Source organism: Sus scrofa, chromosome 4 (assembly GCF_054392235.1).
Source record: "Sus scrofa isolate SSC_HxYL_T2T_F1_AM1 chromosome 4, Sscrofa_HxYL_maternal_Yorkshire_Landrace_v2.0, whole genome shotgun sequence".
NCBI lineage: Eukaryota > Metazoa > Chordata > Mammalia > Artiodactyla > Suidae > Sus > Sus scrofa.
This window is the reverse complement of record NC_139386.1, coordinates 20,779,418-20,796,806: the sequence shown is the minus strand read 5'-3', so window position 1 is coordinate 20,796,806 and position 17,389 is coordinate 20,779,418. Positions and strand designations below refer to the sequence as shown.

Genomic DNA, 17,389 nt, shown 5'->3' with positions numbered 1-17,389 from the left:
ATGTGTTGATAGCAGGACATGGATTTAATACACTGCATATAAATTCGGATAGATGAATATATAGATAAAGATATAGATCATTATGAATGGAAATAAATATTGATGGATGACCGGACTGACTGACTGACAGGCAGATGACAGGCAGGTAGACAAAACTACAAGGCAGCAAATTTATGTGTGTGGTCCAAGGCAAAATGGAATTCAGCTCCAAGATTTCTGTCTTTCTCTCCTCTGCTTCATGGTCTCAAATACCCCTCTTCCTCCCACCTGCCACACTACAATTTTCCAGGAAGAAAGATCAGATAAAACAATTAACCTTAATGTACATATAAATGACTCATAAAATGCGGGGAGGATCCTAAATAAAAAAAAACACCTCCTTTGGCCTGGCCAAAGCAGGAGTCCCTAAACCTGTTATTTCAGTCCCATGTTTCAAAGTGAGAAGTGTTTTAAAGGCAGAGGAGAGAACCCAGTGGTTCTCAGTAGCACCATTCTAAGGAGGCGGTCACTCTTATTCAAGAGAACAGTGATGGTTCTACAGGCAACTTGGAGCTCCTCGTTGACTGAATACCCTTCCCCCTGTGGTCCAGTTGCAGCTGGCCATACAGGAAGCTTGTGTGAGATTTGTGAAGTAGAAGTGAAGTTCCATCCATTATTCGCATAAGATTGATGAACCAAAAATGGAAGATGCCCAGTGGGTCCCAACCTGTCCTTGTGTCTATTCTCACACCCTTGTCTTCCCAATTCATGGCCCTGCTAACTAAGAGTGGCCCCAGCACTTGACCCTCAACTGCAGACCAGAGGTAGGAACTACACAGACACAGAGGCAATGGCTATTGGAGAACCCTCATGGACTTCCCTTTTTGAGCCAAGGTAGAACTTTCTTTAATCCTCTGACTTCCCCCATAAGCCCTTCACTTCCCCAGTTCTTCTCATATTTGAGAAAGGGTCCATTTCTATTAAAAAAAAAAAAAAAAAAAATCCCTTAATCCCATGAACACTCACCCTGGCTCTGCTTCCTTGTCCGAAACTTGTTTGATAAATGGGATAATACAAAGAAAAGGCCTCCGTCCACAACCCCTATGCCTATTACCGATCCACTTATGAAGTCTTGTGCAATCTCATACAACTGGGACACAGGGACCAAAAAATTACTCATTATAGAACATGTTTCTGCAACCCCACACATATGACCCATCCAAACACTAGAATCTCAGTGGACCCCTGAAGATCTTCACAGCAAATATCATCATCCCAGTGGCTCTCTACTAGGCACCAAGTGCTATATTTCCAGTATTTCACAATTCAATGGCTCGTAATGATGAATAAGTGACTTCCTTCGTCTGAATTATGTTCCTACCTGAAAGAGAACGCTTTCTCAAATTCCACTTAGCCAAGTACCAGTAAGTGCATTTATCAACATGCCTTAAACCAGTGGTCACAAACTGGGTTGCTGCAAGCTGATTCTGGCCCCTAGGCAAGTTTGATGTGGCCCTCAGACTTTTTCAAATGACTGAATGGGTTCGAATTTTTGAAAATTGGGAGATTTCCCCTACAAATCCCACATTTCCATTTCCTAAAAGACCTGCAGATCTTGCCCCCCTCTGGCTCCACCTCCACTTTCCTGCAGGGCAACCACCACAGTCCCCACCCTGCATTCCATTCACGATGCCTGTTTGGTGAGAATGTTCCAAAAACATTCGAGATTGCAGCCACCAACCTGTATTCTTAAGAAGCCAGGGCTCAGGCGCCTCCAAGGCTCAAAGAGGGAGCCTTTGTCTGATGCTTGAATTTTCTCAGTGGTTTCACCCCCAGGATGTTCCTCAGTTGGTGACTTGTGATCTGGAGTGGTCTCTGCTGGAAAGGGCCATTTACATTTTGGGTTGATGGACGTGCGTGTATTTTCCAGATCCTAGTAGGACATAGCCCTCATGTCAAAGGAGAGGCGATTAAGAAGAGGTACATACCTTGAGCAATTCAAGGGCTGTATCAACACGTCCAAGAACAAGCTGCAACACCACCCAGCTCAGCTGCTCCAGGTAAAAAATTACACCGTCAGAGCCCGGGGAACACATCTGTTAGTCTTCACTGAGCAGAGCCGTTTGTGGAAAACACATACAGGCTCAGTATCATTTTCTCTTTCTCTATGTCGTGAGCAGGTAAGAGGAAAAGCGGAAACGGCTGCACAAAGGACGTTCTCATGTGAAAATGGTTTGCAAGCAAGATGCGTGAGCCTGAAAGGAGGAAGTAGCAAGCATGGCGGAGACCCTCAGAAACGCCACAAAAAGTCAGTTTTCTGCAAACTGTGGCTGGCCCATGGCGGGGTAATAAGCTACTTCCCTCCTCACAGCCCTGGCTTCCTCATCTAAAATCAGGCATCACAAGAGCACTGTAGTGAGAACGAATTAAACCCTGCCTGCAAAGCACTTGGCAGAGGGGCTGGCACACACATTCAATAAGAGGCTCAAATTACTGTTATTGTTGTATTATTATCAACAAAGAATTCATGCCAAAATGAAAAGCACATTCAACCAAAACAGGGAAGGGGATTCTTGGCAGTCACTCCAGTGAAAGAGAGACATTTATAAATCAAGTGTCTTGTAAGTTGGGGGTCGTATGTGATGCAATTTGGAAATTGTTTGTGTTTGGATTGGTACAAGAGTAACCAGCAAATACATCTCCGAGAAAATGTGCTAATAAAACTGTCCATCTATATGAATCACAGTGTGGCTCATTACACACCTAAAACCCATTTCACAATCCACAAGGTTCAATACCCCAAGCTTTCTACCCAAACGTTCACACATAAAATAAGGTCAATTCCCCATGACTCGCTCAGCTCCCTGTGAGGTGAGGGGCAGGATTGGCTCTGGGATAGTTTAAAAAGCTACGAGGTGAGAAGTCAAGCGAAATACATTTTTAATCAATCAGTCCAATAACATTCTAAGATTGTAAAAACACAGGCTGATTTCTAGCAAAAAGTCCATAAATTGAGTTGTTCATCTTCACAGATTTGTAGTGCACATATTTCCATTTTATCTCCCTCAAGATAAATCAGTAACAGCAAAGACATTATCCCCCTTTTTTTCGGGGGGGGAACAGGTCTGCAGCATGTGGAAGTTCCCAGGACAGGGATGGAACCCACGCTACAGCAGTGGCCTGAGCCAGTGCAGGGACGATGGATGCCAGATCTTTAATCCATTGTGCCCAAAGGGAATTTTCACTATCCCCATTTTATAAGACAAAAATCTGAGGAACTAGGTAAGACGGTAAAATGCTTTTTTATTGGATTTTAAATTTTCTAAAGTCCAAAGAATTATCACCTTGATAATGGAAAAAAAAAATCCACAGGAAACATGGAAAAGAAAAATTGCTTTGTAATGGCAGACCATTATTGAAAGAAAGGAAGGAAGGAAAAAAAGAAGAAAGGAAGGAGAAGGAAGGAAGGGAAAAAAAGGAGGAAGAAAGGGAGGAAGGAGAAAGGAAGAAAGAAGAAAGAAAGAGAGAGGGAAAAGAGAGATACCAATTTTCATTTAAAACACACAAAATATCCCCTCAGTTCTCAGGCAGAACTCACGCATTCTTAGAGGTCATCTGAAGGGACCCCGACACACACATTCACTGACTATTTTCTAGCGTCTGGGTCATGATGGTCTCCCCATCTCCACAAGCCTTCCCCCCGCTGACACAGAGTCCAGGAGAAGATCACTTGGTCCTGCAAAACTACTCCACTGCAGGTCATTCACTGATTTGCTCAATATTTAGGCAGAGGTCTCACAGGTTTGCCAAGCCCTGGCGGGTCCAGAGTTCCAAAAGTAAGCTGTATCCATGGAAGGGAGACGGACTCCTAGGCGAAAATTTTCAACACAGGGCGAGTCAGGCTTTATAGAAGGTTCTGTCAGAGGCTCAAGAAGCAGAAGAGGCACTGCCTGGGTCAGCCTTACCTGGGGCATGATATCAAGACTCAACAAGCATTTGAACCAAGTCTCCATAAATCAGCGGAATGTTACCCACTGGTAGAAGGAGGGGGTTTTTCAAGGTATCTAAAGCAGAAGGCTGGTGTGATGCATGGTGCCAGCCTAGGGAAGTGAGACGTTCATTTGTGAGTTACAAAAGTAAGGGTGACCTGGGAAGAATAGGCCAATTTAGGAGGAATCATTTCTCAAAGCCTGGTGGGGTTTATTTATTTATTTATTTATTTTTAATTTTTTTTTTTTTTTTTTTTTTTTGGTTGTTTGGTTTTGTTTTGCCTACAGGAAAAACAAAGCCTTTAAACAAGAAGTTGGCCTAACGGGATCAGTGTTCCAGGAAGAGAAGTTCTATATGTACTTGGAAGAAAGCAGGAAAACTGAACACTAGACTATTTGTCAAAAATACGAATGTACAATTTCTTCTGGCTGTCATTTCTCTGTTACCCACCTTCTCCATGCCCAACCACATCATAGCTATTACTAGGCCATTATAAATTCATAAACTCAACATAACACGGATGCCCAGCTTTCCGGAACATCAAGGGTGCATGCAAATCTGGAAAATGGAAACAGCAAATGGCTCATCTCTCTCTGAAAGGGAAAATTAAATGCCAACTTTCTGACTGATGATGGTTTCCATAGAGTTTTGGGTTTGTCGTTTTTGTTTTAAACTTAAGTTCCTTTTAAAACTTGCTATCACTGACAAGCACAGATTAGGTGGAAATTTTTTTTTTTTTTTTTTTTTTTTTGCTTTTAAACAAACTAAAGATGGTAGAGATTAAGCAACTGGCAGTTCTAGTTTAAAAAAAAAAATTCAAGTTCCCTTTTCAAACAAAGACGTGCTTATCTGCTTAGTAACTATAGCGCTCATCAAGGTAATCACGCATCATTCAAAATGATCACAAACCCGTATTTTTCCATTGCCGCTCATCTAGGGGTTTTTGTATGAAAGATGTACACCTCAACAAGGCTTGCAATGTTCCATGAAAGCAGCTCCTGGGTGGGTTTTTTTTCCTCCCCCTCACAAAAATGGATAAGGCATTTTCCTAAGCTTTTGCCGAAGTGCACATCACACCAGCACGGTCTGGACAGAGTTGAAACATGGCAATGGACGTGACCACCAAGTCCACTACATTTGCTGACGTTCCCACCACGAGCAGATGTTTTGCTTTTCTGGGTCTTGAAAACAAACTGCCTGCCTTCTCTGTGGGAATACGGAGGTGTCTGTTTCACCAAGACAGACTGAAAACCCTCTTACCAATAACACTGCCTTACTGGCGACAAGTTCAAGCCTTCAGTTTGCAACTGGCCTCGCCTGAGAGACCACAAGCCCAATTCAGGAGACTGTTTTGCTGTAGGTTTTCCTTGAAGTCTTCACTTCACAGCTCTTACAGTATTATTCTTGGATGGAGATATATAGCATGCACCTAATAAGACCAGAGCTAAGCACGATTTAGTCATATTTTAAATATGATATTAAATACACCTCCAGATGGAGTCTTTGCAAAGATCCTCAATTCCCCAGGAGTTAAAGAATAACATTCCAGAGATTCTGTAAAGTGGAAACAAGGAACTGAATGGTATTAACAAACAAACCAGAAAGACCAGGATCACCATGATTTTACAAAGCGGTGTCCATACCCTATTTCTTCCCCAGCTTCAAACAGAACCAAATTTCAGGGTATGAATTCACAGTCTTTGAATAAATCGGAGACTCTGGTACATGTTATAAAACTGCATACTGTGCCAAAACCCACAGTGGGAAAAAAGAAGAAGAACCTGGACATTTGAACTTACACCTTGGGAATTTGCTAAAGAAAGGTTTTAATAACACATTTTGCAAACCAAGTACAAGCAAAGATAAGTTTTCTAGAATTTGAGCAAAGTCATATATAGAGAAAACTAGGACAAGATTTGGTGGGTGGGCATTTTTTAATAGTCTCTGGTCCCAATTCTTTTAATTGGGATGGTAGAGCTGCAGAAAGGGGCTGAAGTCCTTGCTCCGTGCTCTGTCACTAAATAGCTACCTGAGCTTGGACGTGGGACTAACATCTCTCTTGGTCTCAGCAGTCACATGGGGAGAGAAGGAGCGCTCATGAGAAAAAGACACTGGGCTGAAAGATGCTGAAGACCACGCTAACTCTAATAAAGTTACTGTCCTGAGCTGTCTTACAAATTTTTCTCCAGAACACCTGTTAGATAATTAGATAATCTTACAGACATGCTCATCACCTACTTGCAGATAGAGCTGAACTTTCTGAAGGAAAAGTTTTAAAACTACAACCTAATACCATAGATGCTTTGCCACATCATAGTCACTGGACAAAACGTCTGCTCACAAATGATGCAGCCACATGGACAAACAGCACCTGCCATCCCATCTCTAAGGCTCTGGGAGGTTGTTTGCCGCGGGGCCATGATAATCCTCTCCCTCCACAGATGACCTTGAGAAACCTCCTCCTTCACTGACTGCGTTTAGCCCAATGACCTGCTTTGACTAAAAGAATGCAGCGGAAATGACACGGCGAGACTTTCAAGCCTAAGCAGTAAAAAGCTTGCAGTTTCCGCTTATTGTCTTCTTGGGACATTGCTCCCAGGTGGACAAGTCTGAGGCCTTCCTCCTGGAGTCTGCGGACTCCCGCCAGCATAATGTCCAGCTCATAGCCAGTGTCCATGAAATGGCACTTCTCCCATAGAGGGACATAGCTTGGACCAACTGGAAGAAGCAAGGAACAAAAAGAGAATAAGAGAGGGCATTCCCATTGTGGCTCAACAGTAACGAACCCAACTAGTATCCACAAGGACAGGGGTTCGATCCCTGGCCTCACTCAGTGGTCAAGAATCTGGCATTGCCATGAGCGGAGGTGGTCACAGATGGCTCAATTCCTGAGTTGCTATAGCTGTGGTATAAGCAGGGAACTGCAGCTCTGATTCAACCCCTAGCCTGGGAACTTCTATATGCCACAGGTGTGTGGCCCTAAACAGACCAAAAAAAAAAAAAAAAAAAAAATTAAAAAGAGAACGAGAGAGGACACACCAGCAGGATGGAAGGAAGCTCTAAGGTGTTCACTGGCTGTCCCCTGCCCACTGATCTCTCCAGAGTAGACCCAACACAGCCCCAAGCCTCACTTGAAGCTGGACTGTACCCACTACAGCTGAGGAAATTGTGCCGAGACAAAGGGGTTTCACCCCAGACCAAAGCAGCCATCAGATCAATAGTAATTGGAAATTATAGGCATTATCCTCTCCCAATTACGAAAATTGCAAAGCAGCTCTTTGGAGATCTTATCTCAGCAGGGATAAGGCCAGTTAAATGCTGGCTGGTTTTTAGAAATTGCACATTAAATCAGAGACCTTATCTTGACATGGGCTACTCCAACTAAACTCCCTCTTAGCTGGCTAACATTTGTGTTGATCCATGATTCATGAGCCCCAAGCTGTAAGCATGGCAGGCCTGGATCAACCGAGTGACAACTATGAAAGGCAAGTAAATCATTTCTTTCCTCTGTGCGGAAGGTGAGCATAAATCACCATCTACAAGAAGTAGCCACTGAGGCCTGTTTTCAGCGTTTTCCGTAACTATAACAACTGCAAATACCACTTTCTGAGACAGTGTCTACCACTTTCTCAGACAGCTCCCTCTATGTATTCCCATCTTTAGAAACACTCTCCTTTCATCTTTATAGAGACTTCCGTGGAGATGGTACTTCCATTTGGTAGCTAAGCAAGTTGCTTCAGCAAGGTTGCAGGGGGCTGGACCCCAGGTCTGAATGACTCCAAAGTCAAGATCCTTTTTTTTTTTTTTTTTTTTTTTAATGGCCACACCTGCAGCATATAAAAATTCCCAGGCCAGGGATAAATCCAGAACTGCAGCTGCGGACCTACACCACCGCTTACAACAACAGCAGATCCTTAACCCACTGTGCGAGGCCAGGGATCAAACCCAAATCCTCAGAGTCAGCATTGGGTCCTTAATCCACTGAGCCACGATGGGAACTTCCCAAACTCAGGGTTCTTAAGCAATATGGCCAGCCTCTTCTTGACATCTTGAAAGAAAACTCAAAAATGTAAAGACTCTTCTGAAGTCCTACCTGCGTTGAAGAAAGATCATGTTGGTTTTTACTCACATGTTAAATAGTTTGGATAATGGCATAAGGATAAACAGAAACTAGAATTGATAAACTTGCATAACACCTGTATTTGAAAATAAAAAAAAAAAAGAATCCCTTTTTAGGTGGCAGAATGTGTTACAAAAACACATTATTCCAAGTATGCATGCCTGATAAACAACAGACACTGCTTTAAAAAAATTTTTGAAAAATAATCTCTTTCTCTTTTTTGGGGGGGTGGGGGGGGGTGGGTGCAGGTACAGCATATGGAAGTTCCCAGGCTAGGGGTTGAATGGGAGCTACAGCTGCTGGCCTACACCACATCTCCCAGCAACGCTAGATCCTTAACCCACTGAGTGAGGCCAGGGATCGAACCCACATCCTCATGGATATTAGTAGGGCTTGTTACCACTGAGCCACGACAGGAACTCTGAAAAATAATCTCTAATGGCAAATATTTTTGATATTCAACAGACATGAGATTTGTTTCCAAATATCCTAGAAACCGTTTGCATTATTACTATTACCGTTATTGTTTTGCTTTTGTTATTTGTTCACTCGAAGCCTAAACTGCTGCCATGTAAACAAGGCCAAGCCAGCCTGCTGGGAAGGACTTCCCCATGGATGCTCCCCACACACTGCATCCCGCTCATGCCAAGCATCCACTAAAGGGCAGTTCTCACTTAGAGAACCAGGGCCTGGACAAGCTGGAAGAAGCAAACGGTGCGATGTAATAAGAGAGAATGAGAAAGGACATGCTAGCAGGATGGAAATAAGCCACTTATCGAGATCTTCCCACTTACCCATGACTTGTCTCTGTCAGGATTTTGTAGCTGGGGCACACTTCCCAGGAGTAGCACTTCACACAAAGCGAGGCAACAACCCATCACCATTTTCAGCTTAAGTAAGGTTTCTTCCAACAGAACCAAAAGGCAGTCTCACCTCTATGACTGGCAGTGTCCATCCCTAACAGCTGTCTGCCAAGGTGATTTTCAGTTTCCTGTCTGTTCTTGTTTTGTTATTCTGATTCCATTTCCTCCTCCCTGGACTGGCTATCTCAGAACTCCTGCTGAAGCCAATCTTGCAAACCTAGCACCCTCTCCCACTTGCAAATCATAAAAGGTTCCTGGGAAGCTGAAAAGGAAGCAAAAAACACATTTGACCAAAGCCCAGGTGGTAGAGGGCGTATGTGGAAGCTCTAGAGGTTTAGACTTGGGGCGGGGGGGGGACAGACAGGAAGAGAACTATGGCAGAATCATATGGACACCAACAAAGGACAACCTATGGCCAACTTCACTGCCAGGAAATGACGTCACAGAAGGGCTGAAAGATGCTTTGTAGTGATATCACAGGCAAATGCCATGTTTATGTTAATCTACTACAGTAGCATGCACAGGACTAGAAAGTGATTCACGAAAACACCCAGGATGAAAGCTCAGTGATATCTAATGAGAATGTAATAACTCAGTGATCTCTCCATACAGGTTAGCTATGATCCAGACCCACTACAAAGGATTGTACTACATAAGCTGATTTAATTCCGACAAGAACCTTTTGAGCGAAAGACTATCCCTGCATACCTGTTTTACCCATGAGAATGAGGCTTTAAGTGAAAAATATGATCATTTTCATGTTGTTGCTGTTGTCAAAAGTAGATGGACCCAAGTGGTGTCCAAGTTTAAAGTAGTCAGGAAAGCTTTAGATTGTTTCTAAACTTCAGTAAATTTGACTTACACACAGAAATGTAACATTGACAGTGCACTTTTACTCCAGGAATATAGTGTAGAAATTTTTAAATTTTATCTACTTTACTTTTTCTCTTCTTTTCTTTTTTTTCTTTTTTTTTTTTTTTTGGTTTTTAAGGCTGCACCCATGATACATGGAAGTTCCCAGGCTAGGGGTCCAATCAGCGCTGCAGCTATGGACCTACACCGCAGCGCACAGCAATGCCAGATCTTTAACCCACTGAGGGAGGCCAGGGATCAAACCCTCATCCTCAAGGATACTAGTCGGACTTGTTTACATTAAGCCTATGACGGGAACTCCTACATTTTTTCTGATAATCCCCAGATTCTGAAAGCACATCATAAATTTCTACGTGTGCCTCTGTTTGTACCATAAAGAATGCATGCATATCCACACATACCTAGAATAAGCATTAAGCCTACTTCAAAAAATATTTTTTTTTTTTTTTTTTTTTTTTTTTTGTCTTTTGTTGTTGTTGCTATTTCTTGGGCCGCTCCCTCGGCACATGGAGGTTCCCAGGCTAGGGGTCGAATCGCAGCTGTAGCCACCGGCCTATGCCAGAGCCACAGCAATGCAGGATCCGAGCCGCGTCTGCAACCTACACCACAGCTCACAGCAACGCCGGATCGTTAACCCACTAAGCAAGGGCAGGGACCGAACCCGCAACCCCATGGTTCCTAGTCGGATTTGTTAACCAGTGCGCCACGACGGGAACTCCTCAAAAAATATTTCTTAAGACGTTGTAAGTTCTTTCTCTCTCTTAGGATTTTTGCTTATGAATCAAGCCCCTCCATTAATGCTTGGCATAAGGATATTTTAAAGTTAATGTAAATTAAAATTACTTTTCTTTTAGAAATCTCAGGAGGCAAGATTAACTGGGGATCACCCAAGAGTTTGAAAAATCAAAACTAAAAATAACTGATTTAAGGAAAAATTGAAACCGACCTCAATGAACGCCATTCCATCTGGGGAAAGATTCAATTTTTGGACTCCAGTATCAATCTAAATATAAGGACTCTCTTGGAGTTCCCATCTCGACTCGGCAGTAAGGAACCCGACCACTATTCATGAAGACGCAGGTTCAATCCCTGGCCTTACCCAGTGGGTTAAGGATCCAGAGTTTCTGTGAGCTGTGGTGTAGGCTGCAGACATGGCCCGGATCCCATGTTGCTGTGGCTGTGGTGTAGGCCAGTGGCCAGAGCTCTGATTTGACTCTTAGCCTGGGAACCTCCACATGCTGCAGGAGCCCATAAAAATACAGAAAATAAAAAAATTAAGATTTAAAATCATCATCATCATCCTCCTCCTCCTTAAACTTCAGGACTTAAGTCCAAACTAACTTTTTTATGGCTGCCAAGTGCAAATTCATAGCACTCATATTTTATCATGTACAAATAATATATTGGAACCACAAGAACACTACCTATCAATACAATTAAGTGGAGAAGAAAGACACAAGGGCCGGAACTTTCTGGTAATCTCCCTTGACATAAATTAAATTGAAATTACTTACTGAAAATGGAGACTAAATGCAACCCAGCTAGAAAAGGGAACCAAGCACTAAAAAGAGAAAAGAAGCCTTTACCTAAAATATCCAATCTAAATATACAGCCACATAAAATATTAAGCATGCAATTTGAATGTTCCTACGGCTGTTTGAAAACCTTCATTTGCGATCTGACCCTTTCAGACTAAATGCTAATTTATTTGTTTGGAAGTAGCTTTTATGAACAAAACTACTTCTCGTTTCAGTCCTCTATGTGTGGGTGTTGTAAACACACTTGAGATCCAAAATTTAAATACACAAAAACAGGGTTGATAAAAAGCTACTTCCGTCCACCAATGACTCTGTCACTTGATTCCTATAAATTATGGTAGGTGGTCCCTCTTGCAGTGTCTGTCAGCATTCCCATCCTTAGGACAGAATAAATAATTAAAGAATAAATAACTGTGCCTGCACTGGGTCTCGGGGGCCATTTTTAGAGATCACCATCTGATGACAGAATTTTCCTTGAGACTGTGTATGAATACGGGGTAAAATTACATAGTTCTTTGTGTGCTTTGGGTGATGGTACCGCTCCTATTACTGTTGTCTAGATTACAAGGGAGGAATGAATGATACAGTGAGTTTTTACTGTTAAAATCTCCAAGAAGGAATAGCATTGAGAACTTTGTCTAGATACTCATGTTGCAACAGAAGAAAGGGTGGGGGAAAAAATGTAATTGTAATGTATACATGTAAGGATAACCTGACCCCCTTGCTGTACAGTGGGAAAAAAAAAAAAAAAAAAATCTCCAAGAAGGAAAGAGGCAGCTTAATTTGCTTGTGTTTTCTGAGGCAAACTAAGTTAAGTGGTAATGATGACCATCAAAAGGAGTGGAAGGTAAGGCTAAGAAAAGGGCTGTCTGGAGGAACAAATGATGAGTAAAGCTAAGAATAACTCCACTGGAAAATGACATGGCTTCTGCCTGCTCTATGAATGCTCCTGACCTCTATCTTAGTCTGTCCTTCCATCCATCCATCCCACAAATATCCTACAAAGGACTAACATTGTACTTGCTACTAGGGTTTAAAACATGTTCCTTTTCTCTACAATTCTAACAGGTTTCGTCGAGTGGAGAATGTGATAATGATATTCTTTTTTTTTTAATTTGTTTTTATTTTTATTGGGATATAGGGGGTGGGTATTCTTACCATTGCTTTTTTTTTTTTTTTAATTTTATGGCCACACCCTCAGCATATGGAAGTTCCCAGGCCAGGGATTAAATCCTCATCACAACGTCAGCAATGCCAGATCCTTTAACCTACTGTGCTAGGCCAGGGATCGAACCCACACCTCTGTAGCGACCAGAGGCCACTGCAGTCGGATTCTTAACCTACTGCGCCATGGCTGGAACTCCATCTTATCATTGCTTTTAATTAACAACCTTTCCTACTGTACGAGCATCTATTGCATAGGAGGTATTTAAGGCCAGAAAACAAACCTGCCCACTTTTACAACTGAGAAGCTCTAACAGATGAAGCAACTTGCTGAAGGTCCTACCTTCACAGGTGAGTAGGTAAAAAGCAGCCAGGGTTAAAAAATCCAGGTTCTCTTCCCAGATGGCAAACCTGGTTCTCCCCACCTACCCTCCTAGCAAAAGGAGGAAGGAGTTAATCGGAGCTCACTTTGGGCAGGTATAAGCCTCCCCACCTTGGCTTCCCCATCTATAAAATGGAGACAAGAATATCCATCTCAGAAGTTTGCGATGAGGTTAAAATTAACTGAGATAAGTTCTTAGGCCAATCTGCTGATATAAAGTAAGTACTCAGAAAATGTGCCCTATTATCATTGCTTCAAGAAAGCAGAAAAGCCTCAATGGCCATAACAGCCTAAGAAGAAAAAAGAAAGACTTGCATGAAACGGTTCTGAAACTTGCTCAAGATATTAGAAATATTGGAAGAGAGTGATTTTTCCCATCCCATAATGCCTATACCCCGCTCTTCATAACTGAGCATTTATTTCCATACTGCCTTACATTGTTACCTAATCGCCTGACCCAGAAAGACTTCTGCACACTCCAAGAGAGACACCTTTTGTTTCAATCCATCCTCCCTGGTGACCAGACTCTTGGCACTTGTTAACTTGACATCAATTAGTATTCGTAGTGAAAGTCTTACTTACAGAAAATGTAATGGGGAAAGATCAAAAGCAAGGTGGAAATTAGTCTCTTCTAGAGATGGATCTGGCTATACATGTTTTCTGTTCATCCAGCCTAATCAGACCAACATCTGTTCACCAATGGGTCAGGATTTTTGCAAGGAATTTGAAAAGATCTTTTTAGTTGGCCTCATAGTCTGATAAAGAAACGGAGAGGTTTTCCCTTAAACACTTAGTGGAACTCTCAGCCAAAAGGACCTATTTATGGGTCCATGGCAACTCAAGACAAAAAAGGCTGCAGAGGAGTCGTGGCGCAGCAGAAACGAATCCGACTAGGAACCATGAGGTTGCGGGTTCAATCCCTGGCCTCACTCAGTGGGTTAAGGATCTGGCGTTGCTGACAGCTGTGATTCAGGTTGCAGACGTGGCTTGGATCTAACATTGCTGTGGCTGTGGTATAGGCTGGCAGCAACAGCTCCGATTAGACCCCTAGCCTGGGAACCTCCATATGCTGCAGGCGTGGCCCTAAAAAGACAAAAAAAAAAAAGAAAAAAGAAAAGAAAGGCTGCAGAGGTGAGCAAGGGCTCTTGGCTCTGCCAACATCTCCATCAAAGACACGGCCATATGTTGACTAAATCTGAGGGAAGCCCGAAGCTGAGGAAAAGGAACCTGGTAGATTTCAGGGGCAGAATCCAAAATTACTTCATCAGCTGGAATTTGGGGCCAAATCTATTAAGTAGAAACGTAATCTAGAAAATACCTGTAGTTCAGTCTAACAAACTGGAAAGAGGAGACTATATTTAATCAGTAGTCCCTGTAGAAATCTTCCAGAGATTGTAGTTGACTATAACTACACTATGAATTCATGAGCGAAGGTTACCTGCAAGCCAACACATTCAAATTTTAGGTTACCCGAAGAGAAATGAAGCTACACTCCCATCAGTCAAGCACAAGGTGGTAGGCGTTCATCAAAGACAGATGAGCACTTAAGATCCAAGATCTAGTAAAAATAATTCATTCAAGAGAGAAAGAACCACTCATAACCAAGGCCTATCATATATTTTTCTAGCTTTTGCAGATGAATAAACTCTCAGAAGATAAATCTTACTCAACCATTCCCATTCAGTTCCTCCACGTGCCTGCGTATAACAGGTGCACTGAACTCCTCAGATGGCAATGACCCTGGACGGCAATCAGAAGGGTTCCTCAGGCGCCCAAGGGCAGACTGACACAGGTTCCCAGAACATTTGCTTGGCGACTTTCTCTAAGCTGCCACAAATTTTTTTCACTGTTTAAAAAATAACCCCTTTGATATCCAAATTAAAGTCGACTTACACACACACCTAGTTCCACTATGAGATTTACAAAAAGTTTCAAGTGGGAAAACCAAAAAGTAAGTTACATACCCCATGGAACACTGCGTGCCATGATATTGCAACATCTCTTAATAGTGTCTGCAATTAAAAGGAGGAGGCGGCAGACTGAGTTTTTACTGTTAGAAGCAGGGGAAGTGGGAGAGGGATGGAGACCAGCAACGGTGCCAGCAAACACCCCTCCTGCTGGATCAGGAAGAACTACTGCTTTGGGGTTTGATAAAATGGACCTAGTGAATAGAGTCACAGCCAAAGGAACCAAAATTAAAGTCTGATCCGACAGGTAGATGGGAGGAGAGGAGAGGCCCAGCAAACACGGAGAAAGCGAAAAGCCAAAAAGTGAAAGTCTGAAGCCAATAAAGAACAACCTAAAATCATACGCCTTGGCTTTTTTAACCAATGCTGTACATGTAAAGGATAAACAGAACCCAGCTCAGTACCTCTTACATTATTCCAATCTACTAAAATTAATTATATGGGAAAGATATACAACCCACAAGAATTTTTGAGACCACAAGGAGGGATTTCAGAAAAATGAGGAAATGTGTATAATAATATTCATTATAACATATAGCTGATATTTATTGAGCCATTACTATAGTCAAATACTATGGATGTCTTCCTCTAATCTTGCAAACAATCCTTTAGGCAGGTACCTGTAGATCAACCATTCTGGCAGGTTTGACTGGGGGCTTCACTGCTGCCCTCATCCTTCTCTACAGAGAAGGATTTAACCCATCATTTCCCTCCCATCCTCACCTTTATGGGCCTCTTACTCCATGAGCCAGGAGGAGACAAAGCATGAAAGAAAAAGGGAAAGGGATGGAGGGGGGCACCCAGTGAGAACGAAATGGGGAAATTTCCTAAATAAATGCTGGGATGAGGGGAGGAAGGGAAGGAGGGAAGAAGGAAGGGAGATGATCTAAGCCACCAATAGGAAAAGTGCATTTTTCTGAGACAATCACCACAAAGTTCAGAGGTTGCTCCGGACCCAGTAAATCTTTTAGCATCTTCAAAAGTCATTTTCTGTCCCAGACATTCATCCTTTTTGCTGTTGCAAAGAGAAAGGGACCAGCGACCCGTGCAAGTGTCAGGAATGCATCCGAGGGAGCCCCAGCAAAGTTGCAGGGTAGCTATTGTGCCTCAGTGAAGTTCAAAGGAAAAGACCGTCCAAGGCGACTGGGGGTGGGGGAGGGGTGCAGCTGGGCTGCAGCTTGAGAAGAGGGCTCAGGACATCCGACGGAGGCAGAGCCCCGCACGCACTGGTCCCCAAGCAACAAGGAGCCCCCAAGAATCGGACCTCAGTTCCAGAGGGGAGGCGAGATCGAAAGAGAACGAGGAAGGGAAAAAGATGCATAAAAAAGGAAAAAACAAAAAAACAAACAAAAAAGCTAGCCCTTGCCTTGCAGCGCCAAGATTTTGACTTGAGAGAGCCCAGGGCCACACTGGGACCTGGCCAGGGGTGTGGGGCTGTGATATTTACATTGCTCCTAGTTGGCAAAAGGCGAGCCAAGGGAGATGGGGGAGGAGGGACTGGGAAAGAAAGAAAAAGAAAACAAACTGTGCTTGCTATTAAATATTCATGACAGCAGCTTTGCTAAGACTAATGGAAAGCATATAAATCCCTTTACAACTTTGTTAAATGCAAAAAAGATGGATGAGGGTCACAGCACGCTCTGGGGCAAATTGGGAGGAATCTGAAAATCTGGACCACAGGAGGTTGGGATTCTCAGGGAGAGGGGGGCGGGCTATGGTTTTATTTAGATCCATTCCCCTAGGTGTGGATACCATCCATTCATTTCCAGTGACTATAATAAAACACCATAGGGATATGGGGTTTCCATTACCCCACACTCCTAAAGGACATTTTTTTCTCCTAAACGTGTTTTCTTTTCCCCCTTAAATATAATGCCATGGTTAACATTTGACAGGTGCAGAGTTCTTGTCATGGCTCATCAGAAACGAATCTGACTAGCATCCATAAGGATGCAGGTTCAATCCCTGACTTCCCTCGGTGGGTTAACAATCTGCCGTTGCCGGGAGCTGCGGTGTAGGTCAAAGATGTGGCTCAGATCCCACATTGCTGTGGCCGTGGTGTAGACCAGCAGCTACAGCTCTGATTCAACCCCTAGCCTGGGAACCTCTGTATGCCTCACATGCAGCCCTAAAAAGCCAAAAAATAATAATAATAATTTGACACAAGCCACTGTTTTAAGCCATGCTTAACCTGAGGTCTGAATTCTTGAAACGGATTTATCTTGACCAAGAAAATGGAAAGCCAATCATCTCTTTTAGCTGCGACATCTTTCCAGTTGCATCTGCAAGAGAATCTTCAGAAAGCAGCCAAAGTCTCTCTTGGGCGCTGAGAGACCAGGCTGTGCAGTGTTTGCATCTTACAAAGGACAGAGCCACGGAATTCTAACCTGAATCAAGACTTGACTGGACCCCAGCATCTGTACTTTTAGGAACCTCAGCAGTGTTGTGTCTCCACTAGCACACTTTGGCCATGCAAAAGGAAGAGAGGCCAATTCATGCATTTTAAGGAAGCC

The 17,389-nt window shown here is 43.1% G+C and overlaps 1 protein-coding gene and 2 long non-coding RNA genes across 7 annotated transcripts in view; 1 reads left to right on the top strand and 2 right to left on the bottom strand.

The window, feature by feature from the left end:
* The window catches only part of EXT1 (exostosin glycosyltransferase 1), a 290,691-nt gene that overhangs the window by 235,451 nt on the left and 37,851 nt on the right, over positions 1-17,389 (bottom strand). The window contains exon 1 of one of the 3 annotated variants that reach the window (XM_085021814.1): positions 1,968-2,164. The exons of the other annotated variants lie outside the window; for them this stretch is intronic. The gene's annotated coding sequence lies outside the window, so the exon portion shown is untranslated. Of the gene's footprint in view, positions 1-1,967; positions 2,165-17,389 lie in introns of those variants that run through there. 3 annotated transcript variants of the gene reach the window in all.
* Positions 5,024-10,380, bottom strand: LOC146403715 (uncharacterized). Of its 2 annotated transcripts, none has more exons than XR_014843458.1 (2): positions 8,490-10,380; positions 5,024-6,789 (listed from the first exon to the last, which is right to left on the bottom strand). It is a non-coding gene; the product is annotated as an uncharacterized LOC146403715 (long non-coding RNA). The 2 variants fall into 2 exon arrangements; XR_014843459.1 differs by having other exon boundaries at positions 8,493-10,380.
* Positions 9,893-16,718, top strand: LOC146403714 (uncharacterized). Of its 2 annotated transcripts, none has more exons than XR_014843462.1 (2): positions 9,893-10,337; positions 11,073-16,718. It is a non-coding gene; the product is annotated as an uncharacterized LOC146403714 (long non-coding RNA). The 2 variants fall into 2 exon arrangements; XR_014843463.1 differs by having other exon boundaries at positions 9,903-10,337; positions 11,070-16,718.